We start from the raw sequence: 12,456 nt of genomic DNA on the forward strand, positions 1-12,456 counted from the left end.
TTAGCAACAAAGTCTTGTGGTATATTTTGATAAATAATTATCAATTAATAATTATTAATTAATATTTCAGCATATTTGTAATATTATTTTCAATAGCTATGCGAAAAGTATTGCTCTAAAGAGTTAACAGATGCATCTTATCAACTCATGATCAGACGTATACCTTAATTATTTAAATATTCACCGAATTAATCATAATTCCCTTCTTGAGTTAAAATTCCTCTCACATAAAATCTGAGCAGATTCAACAAGCCTAGTTAATGGGTGGGGAATTTCTATTCAGATTTCTAATCTGATCATTTGTCATTTATCCAGGCCAATTTGGTTGCTTAGGAGACCTGGCTGGAGTCACTCAGTACACCCTGGATTCGAACTCACGACTCCATGGTAGTCAGCGTCAATACTCGCATAGATTCTCAGATCATTTACCTCTGTTTGAAGTCACCATAGAGGATTCTGCAAATTCTGATATCTTCCAGTGCACCGTTACACCTCAGCTGGTGGAGAACTTGGTGGTTCTCCATGAGACCTTTAAAGAACAATTTACACCTTGAGTCCAATACATGAACATTTCATATGACCATTATCATATATTGTGCTGATGTCATAATATCTGTAAGCACTATAATTACTTAATTACTTCATATTTACCTGGAGTCTTGGACTCATTGGGAATCAGACAATGCACAAAGTGAGGGTGAGTGCTTCTCAAGTTGGTCATAAGCTTTCCCAAGTTCTACTGTTGAATTGAAATAGTTCTCTCATTTTATTTTCAAACACAGCAATATTGTTGTCTTCTCAAGTTCAATGTCTATACATACCCTGAACTGGGAGGACACCGTCTGCATGGAGCCACCCTCTCTTTTTGCCTCTCTTCTTGCCAGATTCTGCACAAACAATAAAATAATGAGCCACATAGCTATTTCAATCATTATGTATTTAAAATATTTGTCATTAATAATTACCCTCAACAACAGGTGGGTAGAGAGAAGCCAGAACTTTGACAGAAGACGTCTGGTACAGCTGCACAACAGACTCATTCAGTGGATCCTTGTCCTTGTCCAACCAGCCAGCGATGTTGTAATCCATAGTTCCAGTGTAGTGAACCATAGAGAAGTGGGCCTCAGCTTTGCCTATGGCAGGCTTTGGTTTCTGGAAAGCTGCCCACTTGCCAAGTTGCTGATCATACAGCTTGTTCTTGAAGAAGTGTATGTAGCCTTGGGGAACATGCACTCCTCTTCAAGGATGGAGAAGATACCATGGGCTTTTTGTATATGAATGAAGAGTATTACTAAAAGTTTCAGATTTTGTGAATGGCAAATTATAAAAATGTAGAAGTAAGCCAGTAAAACCTTCTCAATGAGCTCAATTCATGCAGCCAAGTCCATGCCGAAGTCAATGAACTCCCAAACAATGCCCTCCTTAATCTACTCCTCTTGTTCCAGCACAAACTTGTTGTGGTTGAAGAACTTTTGCATTTTCTCTTTGAAGAAGTTGATGCAAAGCTGCTCCATGCTGTTGAACTGGAGAGAAAGAAAACACTGAATATGAGTCAACTCACGTTCAAATTAGATACAATTTGGGGTTGACAGCAATGATCTGGTCCTCAAGAGATCCCTGTGTTCTGTGAAGGGTTTAACTTATTTCATGTCTCATATTTAAACATCAGTTGCACCATATTTGGCATTTTTAACATAAATATAAATATAGTTTTGTATCTCGTACCTGCATTTTTATGGAAGCTTGCTCTTTCTTCTTGTCACCACCCACCACTGCAACTGTGGCAAAGTACTGGATGACACGTTTGGTGTTTGCAGTCTTTCCAGCACTAGATTCTCCACAGATAATAAGATAGAAGATGATTAGACATGTGCAAGTTCCATGAGAAAAAATAAAACTGTTCTCAACATCTCATAACAGTAGATACATATATAATCAGGACAGACTGGTTCTCTCTGTCTGTAAATTCAAAGGCAATAATTTGTAATCATTTTTTATAAAAACTAACATTTCACAAAATAAGAATCAGCTTGTCTAAATCTAAATCTTACCAGTAAGCATGAACTTGCATTGTCAAAGACAAAGAAGATGTAGGGTGGGGCCTCCATACGCTTTTTGGCTCTGTAGGCAGACACCACTTCTGCATCACATACTGGGAGCCACTTGTAGGGGTTCACAGTAGCACAGAACAGTCCAGACTAGGTCTGAAATGAGCAAAGAAGTTGTCAGATTACAGCATCACAGTCAAAATGAACTTGAATGCTGTTTTACGTATCTTCTTAACTCACAAAGATCATCCATGCTGCATAATGCCCTTTGAGGTTATACAGCACAGAGGGTTGAGGGTTCATCATGGCCATGTCCTCAGTCTTGTCATACTTGGGTTGACATCAACCACCATTGTGTCCTTGAGCAAGGCACTTAACTCCAGGTTGCTCCAGGGGGATTATCCCTGTAATAAGTGCACTGTAATTCACTTTGGATAAAAGCATCTGCCAAATTCATAAATGTAAATGTAAAATGTAAATGTCATCCAGCAAATATTAGATTTACCTATACTATGTAATTTATTTTTATAAGATGAGCTTTCAGTTCCACTTCTGTCGCTCTCTCCACGTTGTGTCTGAAAAGCGACACTAGGGGTCTCTCTTGAGCCACCGAATATACCTCTGATCTATGAAAAAAGGCCAATGAGAAGTTGGCAGCTAGTATTTGCATACCCCGCCCCTGGACATACGGGTACTAAGGCGAGGCAAATACTAGAGTTCATTCAGAAATTTTCTTCGGAGCCGATGGTCTTGTATGCTGTCTGCTACGAGTTACACACACCCGTGTATTCCTCTGACGATCTGCATGCTGTTGGATTTGACGGCGCATAACAGCGGCTTTCTCCTATCCTGTGCACGGCTGTGCATTGTTGCCCCTGGGCGCTTCGACAGCGCAGATAAAAATTCAAAAGTGTTTCTTAAAAGAGTGATTTTATTTAAAAGAGTAATTTCCTCTAAAAGAGCAAACACAGCGAGCGTTGAACGTCCTTTTCAGGTCGCGTCTTTATAAAGATGCCGTTCCGCCGCTGTGTAGTTCCTGGATGCGGTAGAGTGCTCTCTGTTTCAGACGGCCACAGGCGTTGTCTCGTGTGTCTGGATAGCGATCACACCGAGGCTGCGTTTGTGGATGGTTCATGTTGTCACTGCAAGAACATGACCATGACAACGTTGCAGTCACGACTTGTTTTCAACCGAGAACAAGCCACTCCAGCCGCCCCTCGCATTGCTCCTTCTTCCCACGGGTTTGAGGACGGTGCGAGTGGCGCTGGAGGCTATTTGGGGGTGGCAGCGGGTGCGGCTCCGTCGGGTACAAGAGACCCGCGGACCACCCGTTCCCCAGCACGCTCGTTGACTCCCGGTTGTGCTCGAGGCAACAGCGGCTCGCCTCACAGCCAGCCTGCCTATCCTCTAGAGCTCGAAGCGGATGAGCTCGCTGCTGCATTGGAGAGCGCGGCGTCTGACGTGGTCGCCCTGTACTCCCCTCCAAGGCCTGTAGGACAACATCCTCACTGACAGCGAAGGCCTGCAGCGCTGCTGGACAGGCCGCTTCCGCCCTGCACGCCATGGCCCTCCTGCAAGTCCACCAGGCCGAGGCGCTCAAAGAATTGCACGTGGGTAGCCCTGATCCCGATGTGCTGCAGGAACTGCGCTCAGCGACCGACCTCACCCTCTGAGCCACGAAGGTCACAGCGCAGTCACTCGGGCAGGCAATCGCCACCCTCGTGGTCCAGGAACGACACCTGTGGCTGAACTTGGTCGAGATGCGTGAGACCGACAAGACGCGCTTTCTCGATGCCCCAGTCTCCCAGTTCAGCGACACCATCGAGGACGTTACCCAGCAGTTCTCCGCGGTGAAGAAACAGACAGAGGCGATCTCCCAGATCCTGCCCCGCCGCAAGTCTGCCGCCTCGGACCATGCCCTGTCTGCTCGCCGAGGGTGTCCCCCTGCGAAGAAACAACAGGCTGCTCTGCCTCAACCTGGGCCCAGCTCTCAGCCCACGCGTCGAGTGCCCCGCAGGAAGCCGACGCCCCCCGTCTCACGGACCCCCTCGAGGACCCGGAAGGCTCCCAGGCACTCCTGAGACAGATGACCCAGAGCCCAAGACGTTAGCTCCGGAGATGGTAAGACCGCTCCGTCCCCCGGTGGAGGGCCGAGAGGAGAATTTTGTTTTGAATACATTTCATTTGCCGCTCCCCTTAACCAGGGCAGCGGTACCCAAATTCTCAATAAAAGAGCTATTTCCTTTACCTCTGGGTCATCTGACCCGCAAATGCCGTTCTCACGGCACTCTGCCCCCAGATCTCAACAGTCCCGGCATGCTGGATGTGGCCGCAGGTCCGCCTTCAGCCCCACGACTGACCCCCGGCCGGCCGGTTCTGACGAGTCCAGAAGACGCCACCATAAGACCTCGTCCTCAGTCACTAATCCGCCGGCTGCGCGGAGCAAGGTAAGTGCTTCGAGTCTTTTCTCAGCACCAAAGCCTCGGGACGGCACATTACCTGCTCCGCCCCGCTGCGAAGCCCCACCGGGTATGTCGAAAATACTCGTCCCCTTGGTGCCCCTAGCACGGAGATTGGATGCGTGGCTTTCACTTCCCAACCCGTCACGCTGGCTGGCCCGGACCATCCGACTTGGTTAAGCAATTCAGTTTGCCAGGCCCCCGCCCCCCTTCGCGGGTGTCCGCTTCACCGCAGTGCAGGGCGAACATGCCCAATCCCTGCGCGCGGAGATCGCTATTCTTCTACTCAAAGACGCGATAGAGCCTGTCCCTCCAACCGAAATGACGAAGGGTTTCCACAGCCCTTACTTCGTTGTACCCAAGAAAGGCAGCGGCTTACGACCAATCTTGGACCTGCGAGTTTTAAACCGAGCACTGCTCAAACTCCCGTTCAAAATGCTCATGCTAAAGTGTATCTTAACAGGTGTTCGGCACCTAGATTGGTTCGCAGCGGTAGACCTGAAGGAGGCGTACTTCCACGTCTCAATTCTGCCGCGACACCGACCCTTTCTACGGTTCGCGTTCGACAGCCAGGCGTTCCAGTACAAAGTCCTCCCCTTCGGCATGTCCCCTCGCGTCTTCACGAAAGTTGTAGAGGCAGCTCTTGCCCCACTCCGAGAAGCTGGCATCCGCATACTCAACTACCTCGACGACTGGCTCATACTGGCCCACTCCCGAGAGTTACTATGCACTCACAGAGACCAGGTGCTTAAGCACCTCAGCCGCTTGGGGCTTCAGGTCAACCGAGAAAAGAGCAAGCTCACTCCGGTTCAGAGCATCTCCTTTCTCGGCATGGAGTTGGACTCAGTCTCAATGTCCGCATGTCTCACCAACGAGCGTGGACAGTCGGTGCTGAAATGCATCGCAAAGTTCAAGCCAGGCACAACGGTCCCTCTAAAACTCTTCCAGAGGCTCCTGGGGCATATAGCATCCTCCGCCGCAGTCATGCCGCTGGGGTTGATGCATATGAGACCGCTTCAGCACTGGCTTCAGACTCGAGTCCCGAGACGAGCATGGCGCCACGGCACGCACCGTGTGATAATCACCCCTGCATGCCGCCAAACACTCAAACCCTGGACAGACCTCTGCTTTCTACGGGCAGGAGTGCCCCTGCAGCAGGTGTCCCGACGCGTCCTGGTCACTACCGACGCATCCAAATCAGGTTGGGGCACCGTTTGCAACGGGCACGCAGCTGCGGGCCTTTGGAGAGGGGCCCCGCTGCGCTGGCATATCAATTGCCTAGAGTTGTTGACTGTTTCTTTGCCCTGTGACAGTTCCTCCCGTTAATTCGAGACAAACATGTCCTAATCAGGTCAGACAGCACCACTGCGGTAGCGTGCATAAATCGGCAAGGCAGTGTACGCTCCCGCCACATGTCACGACTCGCCTGTCGTCTCCTCCTTTGGAGCCAGCAGCGACTCAGGTCGTGCCACTCACATCCCCGGCAAACTCAATGTGGTAGCGGACGCGCTGTCACGACAACGCTTGCCCAGTGGAGAGTGGAGGCTTCACCCCCCAGTCGGTTCAGCTGATTTGGGAACGATTCGGCAAGGCCCAGGTAGACCTGCTTGCCTCCCGAGAGACCTCCCACTGCCCGCTCTGGTATGGCCGGACAGAGGCTCCCCTCGGGGCAGACGCACTGGCACACAGCTGGCCCATGGGGCTGCGCAAGTATGCATTTCCCCCAGTGAGCCTTCTTGCACAGGTGCTGTGCAAGGTCAGGGAGGACGAGGAGCAAGTCACACTAGTGGCTCCATACTGGCCCAACCGGGCCTGGTTCTCGGACCTCGTACTCCTCGCTACAGCCCCTCCCTGGCGAATTCCCCTGAGGAAGGACCTTCTTTCTCAGGGGCAGGGCACGCTCTGGCATCCGCATCCAGACCTCTGGAAACTCCACGTCTGGTCCCTCCGTAGACACGATCAACCAAGCCAGAGCCCCTTCCACCAGGCAGCTCTACGCCCTGAAGTGACGCTTGTTCGCAAATTGGTGTACTTCCCAGGCTGAAGACCCACAGAGGTGCGCAGTTAGGTCAGTGCTCCTATTCCTGCAGGAGAGGTTGGAGGGGAGGCTGTCCCCGTCCACCTTGAAGGTGTATGTTGCTGCTATCGTGGCCCACCACGACGCAGTAGATGGCAAGTCCCTTGGTAAGCACGACTTAATCATCAGGTTCCTAAGAGGCGCCAGGAGGTTAAATCCCTCCCGGCCAAGCCTGTTCCCCTCCTGGGACCTCTTCGTAGTCCTCGCGGGCCTCCAGAGACCTCCCTTTGAGCCGCTAGAATCAGTTGGACTCAGGGCCCTTTCTCTTAAGACTGCCCTGCTGATCGCGCTCGCCTCCATCAAGAGGGTCGGGGACCTGCAAGCGTTCTCTGTCAGTGACACTTGCCTGGAGTTCGGTCCGGCAGACATTCATGTGATCCTAAGACCGCGACCGGGCTACACACCCAAGGTTCCTACCACACCCTTCAGAGACCAGGTAGTGAACCTGCAAGCGCTGCCCCGGGAGGAGGCAGACCCAGCCCCATCGTTGCTGTGTCCGGTATGTGCTTTGCGTACCTATCTGGACTGCACACAGAGCTTTAGACACTATGAGCAGCTCTTTGTATGCTTTGGGGGACAGCGGAAAGGAAACGCTGTCTCCAAACAGAGGCTTTCACACTGGGTAGTAGATGCCATTTCACTGGCTTATCACACTCAGGCCGTGCCCCCCCCTTTGCGGGTCCGAGCTCACTCGACAAGGAGTGTTGCGTCCTCGTGGGCACTGGCCAGGGGTACCTCCCTGGCAGACATTTGTAGAGCAGCGGGTTGGGCGACACCCAACACCTTTACAAGATACTATAATCTCAGGGTTGAGTCAGTTTCATCGTGGCTTTCCAGAGAACTCGGTAACACGCTGATGGGCTGACTGGGTGAATCGCTTGCATATACGCCCTTTCCCTCGCTTAAGGTAAAACTGTGCGTCTTTTTTCCCAGGAGATTTCACTCAACTCGAATCCCTGGTCGATTCCTCCCTAGCCCTCAAGGGTCCGCAGTTTGGCGGAGGAACTTGCCGACCCAATCCACTGCGGGTACTCAAATCTACCATGTACTGGAATAGGTGCTCCACAGGGTGGAGACTCCCCCTGTGTGTATTTTCCGCGATACGGTCCCCTTACGAGCAGACCCGCGTTTTCCTTTGGTAAATTCCGGCTGCCCTTTGGTCGCCGTGTGTAGCAACTCCCCCCTCGCTGAGGCTGGATCTACCACCGCGCCACTTCCACGTGTCGCCTAAAAACACATGTGATGTATTCACCACCTTACCTCCCCAGCTGGGTAGGGGTGGTCTCCGCAGGGTCTTTTCCCCCTGAAAGAATAGGAAATTGGGTAAGACCCCCTTCCCTCAGTCCATGTAAGGGCCCCGGCTGTCTATTGCTCTATGCGAGAAACATAGTGAGAAAAGAGGCCCAGCCAGGCTTGGCCCGTTCCCAGGTTGGCAAGCGTCGCCTTGTTCCCCTGTCAGGGTAACCAAAAGGATTCCGACAACTTTTGTGGGGCATTGGGGAAGGGTACGTGTAGTCTGATACAGCTGGTCGTCTGGCACGTAAAAAATACCTGCCCACTCCTGTGTCAGACCACGTACACGGCTCAGCGCATGGCATAATTTAAATTGGACCCCTAGTGTCGCTTCTCCGACACAACGTGGAGAGAGCGACAGAAGGGGAACTTCTAGGTTACGAATGTAACCTCCATTCCCCGATGGAGGGAACGAGACGTTGTGTCCTTCCCGGCCACGTCGCTGAGCCGAGCCGCTGTAGTGGCCGGACCATTTCCGGCTCCTCAGAAAAATCCTGAATGAACTGTAGTATTTGCCTCGCATTTGTACCCGTATGTCCGTGGGTGGTGTATGCAAATACTAGCTGCCAACTTCTCATTGGCCTTTTTCATATATCAGAGGAATATTCGGTGGCTCAAGAGAGACCCCTAGTGTCGCATCTCCGACACAACATCTCGTTCCCTCCATCGGGGAACGGAGGTTACATTCGTAACCTAGACGTTTTCATGAAATGTATAAATTCACCTCCTTGGTGTTAAGCACAATAACGGTGACATTGCCACCATCCTTGCTCTTGATTGTTCCTCTGACATACAACTCCTTGGGATCAATCACATAGCAGGCAGTCTTAGCATCAAAGGGCTTGCTCTGAGCCTCAATTCTCTCCTTCTCAGGCTAACAGTGGTAAATGTCAGCCTTGGCAAAATAGCCATCTTTGCTTCCATACAAATGGTGGCAGATTACTAAAGAGACATGATAAGAGATAATCACATTATCAATTTAAAATATCAAAAGCTTTGCAAGTAAAAATAAAGACAAGACTTTTTCTGGACTCGCAGGAATGTTCATTGTGAGACTTATTCAAATATGCCGGGGGTATGTCATGCACCCTAAGCAGAATCTATTCATCTGATTGATGTGTAGGATTCCCAAGCCTCCACAGTCATAAACTGAAATGACATGTTTTTTTTTTTGGTGTGAACGCAATGCCATTTTTATTTGAACTTAAATATGAGCAGTCTAATTGATAAGATAATGCTACTGTATTTTGTGTCAACCCATTTTATGAGTGGGTAATATACAAACTTACCACTTCACAGATGTGTTCAGTCATCATTTAATTGGTTAAATAGATCACTTTAATCTTTAAAATTACTTCTTGAAGTTCACGTGTCACACTTACATTTAGTCATTTAACAGATGCATACACATTTGTAGTCACATTTGTTGTCTTTATATTCTTTTTAACAGAGACTTTTATTTTAACAGTGTAGGATTATCGATATAGAAGAATTGCAGCAATATGATTTGAATCTAGAAAAACACAAACTTTTTAATCCTAGAATTCCTCAATGTCAAAAATTATAGGATCAGGCACCAATCCAATTGAAGGCCTGTCTTTTGACAATAAAATGGTCAAATGAACACTGATGGACATTTCAAAGCAAAAAAAAAAGGTAATTGGTCAGAGAGGCTCCTCAGCATGACCTTCTGAACTTCCACACCAAGCTAAAGCAGGCTTTTCTTTGAAAGGTTTCCTTGCAAAGACCATAAGAAGTGCACAACTACACAACCGATTTGCAAAAAGAGTTTCTTTTCTCTAAAAGAGCACACACAGCAGGCATTGAATGACCTTTTCAGAACGCGTCTTTTTAAAGTAGTTCCTGGATGCGGTTGAAATCTCTCCACTCCTGATGGTCAGTGTCCGCGATCATACTAAGGCGGCGTATGTGGATGGTTCTTGTTCTCACTGTGAGAACTTAAAAATGGCAACGTTGTGGTCGTGGCTTTCCTTCCTAAAAAGGAACGCCACTCCAGTCACCCCCCTCGTCACTCCATTCTTCCCACAGGATTGTGGATGACCCGACTGGCGATGGAGGCGATTTGGGGATGGCAGCAGGCTCGGTTTCGCTGAGCAGATCTCCACGAACCACCCGCCCCTCAGCATGCTCGATGACATCCGTCCAGGCTCCAGGTGACAGCGGCTCACATCATGGACAGTCTGATTACTCCCTCGGACCCGCTGTGCTGAATGATGAATGGACTGGAACCTTCCATCCTCCCTGCAGCCCTCAAGGCTAGACACTTGGTTCCTCGGGTCAGGGCGGCACTCACAGCCACCCCCCCACCCCCGGTCCCTTTCTACCTGGAGGTGCATGATGAGCAGACGAGGTCATGGAGGGCACATTTCACTGCCCACACCTGAACTCCTCGCTCATCCGCTCTCACTACCCTCAACGGCAGGGCGGCCCACGGGTACTAGGAGGTCCCCCAGGTGGACAGAGTGGTTGCAATCCACCTAAAAAAGAATAAAGCTGTGGCTCAGGTGGTAGAGTGGGTCAGCCGCTAATCGCAGGGTTGGCCGATCCTTGCTCGGCCACCACTGGTGTATGAGTGTGAGTGTGTGTGTGAATGGAACACAGTGTAAAGTGACTTCCTCCAGTATTTGAGAGGCTACCATATCCTGGTGCGGGTGGACAACACAGCAGTAGTCTCTTACATAAACCATCAAGGAGGTCGAAGTTCATGCCAGCTGAACTCACTGGCATGGCAGATTCTCCTTTGGGCCCAGGGAAAGCTCCTGTCAATCAGAGCAGTTTATATCCCTGGATGCCTAAATGTGGGAGCAGATTTACTGTCCAGACAGAAAATACAGACGGGGGCATGGAAACTCCACCCCGAGGTAGTGGAACAAATCTGGTTGAGATTTTACAGAGCAGAAGTGGACCTCTTCGCCTCCCAACAGGCGCAATGTCCCCTCAGCTTCTCTCTGAGTCGCCCAGCCCCCCTGGGCCTGGACACGATGGCACATACATGGCCCAGAATGCGCCTGTATGTTTTTCCTCCGGTTTCTGCTCCTGGGAGTCTTGGCCAGAGTTCGCCAGCAAGGGTCCTGCCTCTTACTTATAGCGCTGCGTTGGCCGAACAGAGTATAGTTCTCAGAGATAATGTCTCTCCTCGATGGCTCGCCTTGGGCGATTCCGGACAGGAGAGACCTTCTGTCTCAGGTGCAGGGGACAATATTTCATCCCTGGCCTGAAATGTGGAACATTCATGTTTAGCCCCTGAAGGATTTTGTACCAACTGAGGGACACTGGGTTTTCACCTGAAGTTATCGAAACCATTCTAAGTGCTAGGGCTAGGGGCGGCCGCCACCAAGCAAACTATGTCACATTGGGTGAGGGATGCTATTGCCCTGGCCTACGAGGTGCATGGTCAAGCATCGCCAGTAGGTATCAGGGCTCACTCAACCAGAGGGGTAGGTTCCTCTAAAGCTTTGGCCAGAGGTGTCCCTCTGCAACATGTTTGTAATCCGGCAGGCTGGTCCTCTCCGCATACTGTACATTCATAATATTAGTTTGGATGTTCATGCTACTCCAGGCTCTTATGTCCTTTGAGTCTACATCACAAGCTCATGTCTGAGAGCTCTTGCACTCTTGTGAGCACAATTACACAACCGTAAGGGGTCCTGTCATCCACAGTGCGGCGGCATGGGTATTCTCTTTCCCAAAGCGCTAAATCAGCACAGCATCAAAGTGTAGCTTTTTGATAAGGAACGTCTTGGGTTACTTAACTGTAACCCCTGTTCCCAGATAAAAGTTGAACGAGATGCTGCGCTTCACTGCCGCACTGAGGATGCCCCAGGACTGCTCCACAGACAAAATACCTGACGATGCACCTGTGGCGCATCTATTTATAGCCCCTTTACCGGTGCATCCTGATGATGTCACTGGCGGAGGCTATACATTTTTGTCAATTTCATACAAAATGAAATTTCACAGCTGGTCACTCCTAGAGACGTTCCCAAAGCACTAAATCAGTGCAGCATCTCGTTCTGCTTTTATCTGGGAACAGGGGTTACAGTTAAGTAACCCAAGACGTATTCCATTTCAAGAGTGTTGTCCATCAATTGACAAAGGTGATGCAGGCAGAGATAAATGATGAGGAGCATCGCAGTTCAACCTGCAGGTAATTTTGGTGAGGTTTGGTGGGGTCTTTCCTAAATCCAATGTACAGGCAGTGGCATGTGAAGTATCCGATATCTTACAGTTGGAGTTGGCATCAGTTCATCCTCTGAAGTAAAAACACTGAAGTGATGTCTGGCTAGCACCGTCTGTAGTTTGTCGTCATCTCTCAGCGGCATGCAGCAGTGGAGTCAGACATCAAGCAGGAACAGAGCTGGATCTGGCTTAGGGATATGAATCCCAAGGTTGAGACATGGGAACAAACATAATAATATTAGAGTAGATGCCGTAAAATGTTATGCAGTATTATAGATCATGATAGATGTGTCTGGTTCCGGCAGACCTAACTATAGCAGCCCAATTTTGAGTTGAAGGAAAGGTCAAGTCATTTTTATTTGTATAGCACTTTTCATTA

The 12,456-nt window shown here is 49.7% G+C and overlaps 1 pseudogene; it reads right to left on the reverse strand.

Moving 5' to 3' along the window:
• Nucleotides 1–425: 425 nt before the first annotated feature.
• On the reverse strand, nucleotides 426–9,190 carry LOC127624729 (myosin heavy chain, fast skeletal muscle-like; annotated as a pseudogene).
• Nucleotides 9,191–12,456: the final 3,266 nt, after the last annotated feature.

The sequence above is a fragment of the Xyrauchen texanus genome, chromosome 3 (genome assembly GCF_025860055.1).
Source record: "Xyrauchen texanus isolate HMW12.3.18 chromosome 3, RBS_HiC_50CHRs, whole genome shotgun sequence".
In the NCBI taxonomy this organism is placed as follows: Eukaryota; Metazoa; Chordata; class Actinopteri; order Cypriniformes; family Catostomidae; genus Xyrauchen; species Xyrauchen texanus.